Genomic DNA, 6,552 nt, shown 5'->3' on the forward strand with positions numbered 1-6,552 from the left:
AAATATTCGAATATATGCAGACAATTACTTTGGTCACCAAAAATAATACTTTTTGGTTAAAAATTTCAAAATTGTATCACCTGATTTGAAAAAAATATACATTCACAAAAATTGTTGGCAATTCACAGGGGCTGCATCTTATTCTATATGCCTCTATTAGAAGCAATTACATCCTCAATACGGCGACTCAAGATGTTACAGCCTTTGACAATTTTGTCCTTAGTATAACTGGTCAAGACCTTGGAGATGGTGGACTTTAAGACATCAAAATTTCGGTGTGGTGGGGTTGTATTTGTGATGCCCTCGATGGCTTCCCACCAAAAGTAATCAAGGGGGTTCAAGTCGGGGATGACGGAGGAAACATGTCTTTGGGCAGAAATCAGCAAAGTTTTGGGCACAGAACTCCATTTCCAATAGCTTTGGGCATCCCTTTGCCAACCTTTTTTGCATGCGGTATATTGTTTACATTATATCATATTGAGCCCAAAGATGTCCCTGATGTACTCCATATCTCGATAAATAATTATTCGGATGCAAAAAAAAAAAAAATATCCGGTCAAAATCTACACATATTCATAAACGTTTTGTTCTGTATACAGGTACAATAGTGGTCCGGGGCAATGGTGCATTTATACCAGTAGTCTATTACTAATTGGATATTAATTAATGGTATTTATATTTTGAATACGTCATTGAAAAAAATGACCCAACGATGAATACTATAAAACCCTCCAATTTCTGACTTTTCCCCTTCCCCAAATTAAATTTACAATATAAAAAGGGCAAGATTAATAGTTTTATTTTATAAAAAAAAGTAAAAAACTTACTAAGCACAAAAAAAAAAAAAAAAAAAAAAATAGAAGTCCGGTATGTTTTTTATTGCGGCATCAAGATCGTTGGGGCACTCCCATTCATAAATCTTGAGATCTGCTCACTAATACTTATTTAGGTACTGGAACCGATTTGAAAACGTTGGTATCGAGACAAACATAATATATATCCTAAATTGGATCAAATTCTGAGGTGCTCAGACGTAAAATGTCCTCTTTTTGAGGGATAATTTGATGTGGAATGGCTCTCTAACTACTTAGAGGGTGGTTTAGATAAATTGGAAGAATCTTCAAAGAGTTATAACGAACAAACTAGAGGGGGGTAGAATCCCAATTGGTTTCTTATATGAAAGCTACATTTAATAACATTCAATTGTTCATAATGAGATCCACCTCTCTTGATAACTTTGTCCACAGAGTGCCGGAAGCTTTGGCAGGATCCATCTTTGCTATTGTACTGGATCTGTTTTTGAACTTTTAATTTACATTCCCTGGATAGATGGATTAGCCCAAGGAAGAAATTGCACCTTCCAACAAGAGAGTGCACAAGACTAGCCCTTAAAGGATAAAAAATGTTTTTTATGAATTATGAGACTTAGTTAAAATAAAAAGACTCTTTTATTGACTCAAGTAATAAAACACCCAACTGGATGAAGAAAATATTATAATCGTAAAAAGGATAAAAACAATTGAAAAAAAAGGATATATTTTACACAAAAGTATATTAGAAATAATTTAAAGGGAAGACTAACAACACCTTTTTGATAGTTGGTCGATGATATCTGGAACCCTCGGCATCATGATCAATGAACCTATATTTATCAACATTTTTCATTTTGTTGATAGTATTTTAAATGTAAAAGGTTAGCCTCTTTACAGCAGTGATTCAACTTTCTTCCCCAAATTCATATGAGGAACAGGTAATACTAACAAGGGTCTTAATTCAGTAGTACAATATGTCTTATACTTTTCTGATTTTTGTATGATTTACTTAAGTAGAACTGCCTCCTCTGTATCCTTGTAAAAACATTAATAGAAAAGTGATGATCATGTCTGCATTTCCTAATTATTCAATACTTACTGATTCCAACTCAAAAGTATGACGACTTAACTCATGAATTTGACCCTGTATCGTTTAATAGCTGTACTTGACAATAATTATTATAAAAAAATGAATGGGGGCTAAAGGGTTCGGGGAGTGAAATGTTTGAAGGTAAAAGAACGGAGTGTGCTCGTTCGGGGATAAAAGTAAGGAGGATCCTATTCCCATATTTATCGTCGTATAATGAGATTAAAAAGTATTGTATTATCGAAAACAATACAATATACCTACATAGAACAATAAAGTGAAAAGTGTGGAACGCATTTTGTGGTCTCGGGAATTCATATGTAGTTGGTTTATCTATTATTATTACCGCCATTTACTCTAACATTTTAATTATTATCATTATTAAATAACTAAAACGTAGACAAGGAGGTTTTTATTTTATATACTCTATATACAATATACATCTAAATACACCACTCATGTCACAAATATGTCATACACTTAAGTGCTTAGAAAATATTTTTCATTCTCGGGGATATGTTCTTTGTGCAAACTCCCGGGAAATAGCAGGTACAGTAATTAAATAACAAATCCTGTAAAAATTAATTATTGCTTTTTATATTTTAAGAATAAATAATAAAATTTAAATTAGTTTAGAATTGTTACACTTGACCACAGACACCTTGAAAAACACATAATTTGAGAAAAATAAGTCTGATAACTTAATTACTGATATATATATTTTTTAAATTTATTAACCTAACTATTAACTATATTTTGTCTATTCAAAATGTGATTGTTATGAGGAGTAGAATAGGCCTAGCCTTCCACACAGCCCCGTATTCCATAGAATGACCTCTATAAAATATTTAAAATAGCATTCGTAGAGCGAAAATATTGTAATTATATTTGAATTCATATTATTATGCATAAAACAATTACACCAAAGATAAAGAATAATCTATGCTTTCGAGGGAAATATTAATACCCCCAATTAAACAATTAAAAATGAATAATAAAAAAAAGAAGAAATATCACACGCATCAACTGTTTTTCTTTTTCTAATTTGTAAACTTAGTTTTTTCTTTACACGGATCCCTTCCTTGCCCAAAATGTATTCTTAATTCGCATTTCTATCATCATCACTTAGAGTGTGCGGTTTTTTTAGAGTGGGTGTGTTCCAATTTTTTAAATTTTGTAACCCAACCAGCAAGAAAATACTCTTGGATAATACATTATTCACAAGTTACTTTTTAGTAGAGCTGTTCACCCTGTACAATCTACAGGTTGAATAAACTTAATTTCCTTTTTTCTAAAGGCAAAAATAAAAAAAACTTTTCTAATCAAAAAAGTTTTATTTTGTTCCATAATGATATTACACATTTATAGTTTTGTCTTAGACAGTTTTGAAACCGATATCAAATAGGTGACGTCACCCAATGTACAGATACTGAACTTCATATTTTTTTTTAATACCAGGTGATTGTTTTATTTTTCTTTCTTATGAAATTATTTTTTATTCATAGGTTTTAGAGGGAAAACTATTAGTTGCAAAAAGATGCACAATTATTTTGACAACATATGTGTAGCGATAACATAAAACCAAGCTGGGATTTTTTTTGATAAAACAAGAGAAAAACACAAAATAAGTTTTTTACTTCAATGAAAACCCAAAAAGGATTTTTCAAAGAGTCAAATTCAAAATTAAACCAATGAAAAACTGTCTAACAAGTTATTAATATGATTGATATTTGTTTAAATCTTTATATAAACATATTATATACAAGTTTAGTCTGTATTTGATCGCACAGTATTTGAACTTTAAATCAAATTCTGATATCATAAATAAAATCAATTACAGTTGTTCTTAAATAGCTAATCCTTTATTATTTTAGTTATTCTCGCAACATGAATACACTCTTCTTAGAAAATAGTTTTCACGGTATGACGTCTCAGTATCTTGTATGACCAGTATTACCATATGACCGATCTTTTCAGGTTTAATTAACATTAAGAATCGCGGCTCCTATGGATTTTCTCACTTTTTTGAATTAATATAAATTATAACACTCATATCAAGGGATACGTTTGTCATACAGTGGCAATATTGAGAAAAAGTATTCCAGCTTGCTTTTATTCATAGTTGTGGATGACTACTTCATAAAATAATTAGAAATTGGCAATTTTTCTTACAAAAATCCGGGTCCAATGACTTAAGAACAACAATTTAAAAATTTTGCATACCACCAAATCTTACGGCACGAAGTCTACTATTTCGCATTATTATCTGTGGAGTTATTCGCTTGCAAATAGCTTGTCAATTTCAAATTATGAAAATGATTTGAAAAAATAGTTTTTTTGTACATTAAAAATTGAAGCAATGAACTGGTTTTCATAAATCAGAAATGAAAACTAAGAAGCTAATTATTTATTTTTTAATTTGACAATATTTATTTTCGATTCCAAACTCACATTCCTCACTACTCCAACGCATGATAGAAACTGATTATTGCCAAAATAATACCACTTAGAATCTCGCCAGTAGAATGAAATAGTTTTTGAAATTTTTGTGAACACTATGAATATTTGAAACTTCCCGTTTTATTTATATCCGTTTCTTTTTATCTCAAAGACCATTTCAGGACAAAAATAAAGTATCTTAAATCAAGTAAAGGTTCTAAACTATAGATAAAATTCTTGGGTATCTCAACACATCCCACAAATTTGAAGACAAAACCTATATATATACTCCTAATATGTCTATGAAATCTAGGAGTGGTCGTATAATGTATATATGAACTTAAAAAAAAAAAAAAAAATGGGATTATCTACTTTTCTAGATCTTTGTTCAAAATTGCTTTTATCTTGACATACCACATATTTTTTATTCTTTCACAAACAATTTTTGTCAGTTTCTATAATTAAATTGTTTTTAATTAACCCTTTGGAGGCACTGCAAAAAGCACTTAAAATAGGCAAAATTGATCGTCACAAAAAAAAAAAAAAACATGAGAAATTCACATCTTTCATAGGCCTTATTGGGCCCAATATAAGTCTCTTAAATATTATAAAGTTTGTAAGCTATAGCTAAAATATCTTATGTCATCCAACAAATACAAATAAAAAGCCTATATTGGACACAAATATGTCAATAAAACATTGGGCTCATATGAAGTAACAAGTGGGCCTGCAGGATTAGAGATATTTTTTTGTAGTGTTAGTTTTTTTGGATTTTTTGGAAAAAAAATCAAAAAACTTAATTTTTTTCTTAAGAATTCAAAAATTTCGAATATTAAATTTAATATTAAAAGTTTCAATAGCCAAAAGATATTAACAAAAAATTAATTTTTTTGGAAATAATTTAGAAATCTATAAGTATTCTAATAATTTTTCTAAAATTAACAGCTGTTCACCAAAAACTAAATTTCATATATTAAAAAATGTCCAAAAATCCACCCCTATTCTCAAAAAATTAAATTCATTGGAAAGAAATTTATTAATTTTTTTGGAGAAAATGTTCAAAAATACACCTTTGCTTCGAAAACATTAATTTTTTGGAAAAAAAAATTCAAAAATCCATAGTTATTTCCAGAAAATTAATTTTTTGGAAAGAAAATTTGAAAAATTAAATTTAAAATATTAAACTTTGTGAGCAAAAATAATTTTATTATTAAATTTTTATTGTTTAAAAGTAAAAATTCCTTCATTTGGGAGGGGCCTCTTCAACACAATCCTTGCAGATGTCTCTGAGTAAAAAAAAAGTTGGGATTTTTGCTTTTTTTTTTAAAGTTATTCATGATCGTTTTTATATTTACACACCACATTTAGGCTTAAGAAATCCATGATATCCTATGTTAATATCCATATTATGTATATTAATAATAGCTAACATCAACATGACAAATAAATAAAAGCATAAAGGAAGTCGTTGAAGTTGGACCTTGATTTTTAATTTTTTTTTTTTTTTTTTTTTTTTTTTTTTTTTTTTTTCAACACCGATCACAGAACAACATTTTTATATTCGTTTCCATACATAAAACATAACAATATCAAGTACATGAAGAGCATGAACCAACCTTGATGCTTCTAAATCCATTCAAGCCAATCTTTGTGCAGTTCATCAATGAATTAAGTACACGTTCTCTCCGTATAAATGTACCTAGTAATATCAATATCATTCTTCTTAAATTACATATAATACAAACATTGCCTGAGTAAGTGACCTTCGAAGAAGGTATTTTTTCTCTTTCCCTCTGCATATTTACTTCCGGAAGTGCCTTTGGGATGTACAAAAGATAAATACAGGATTTTTATATATTATACACAATATAAACACTAAATACACTATATAAAAAAAGTATAAACGAGTTGTTCTAAAAATTCAAAAAAAAGTTGTGGCTTTTTGCGGATTTATTTATAATTTTTTTTTAGACACACGTTACTTCCATGTTCAATAAGGAAGTTTACTTCCTTATTGAACACCTTTGGTTCTTTTTTTGGGTATGCTGATACTTTTTTCCTCCCTACACTCTGTTACCTCCTTGATATTTAGAGAGTTCCGAATAGAGCTGGAGATACATAGTTTTATGGACGAGGAAGTTTGCAAAATTTAGAGGTGGATTGAAAGGATATTTAATGATTGCTCCTTTGACCTTTACCTATTTATAAATATAC

Source organism: Lepeophtheirus salmonis, chromosome 6 (assembly GCF_016086655.4).
Source record: "Lepeophtheirus salmonis chromosome 6, UVic_Lsal_1.4, whole genome shotgun sequence".
In the NCBI taxonomy this organism is placed as follows: domain Eukaryota; kingdom Metazoa; phylum Arthropoda; class Copepoda; order Siphonostomatoida; family Caligidae; genus Lepeophtheirus; species Lepeophtheirus salmonis.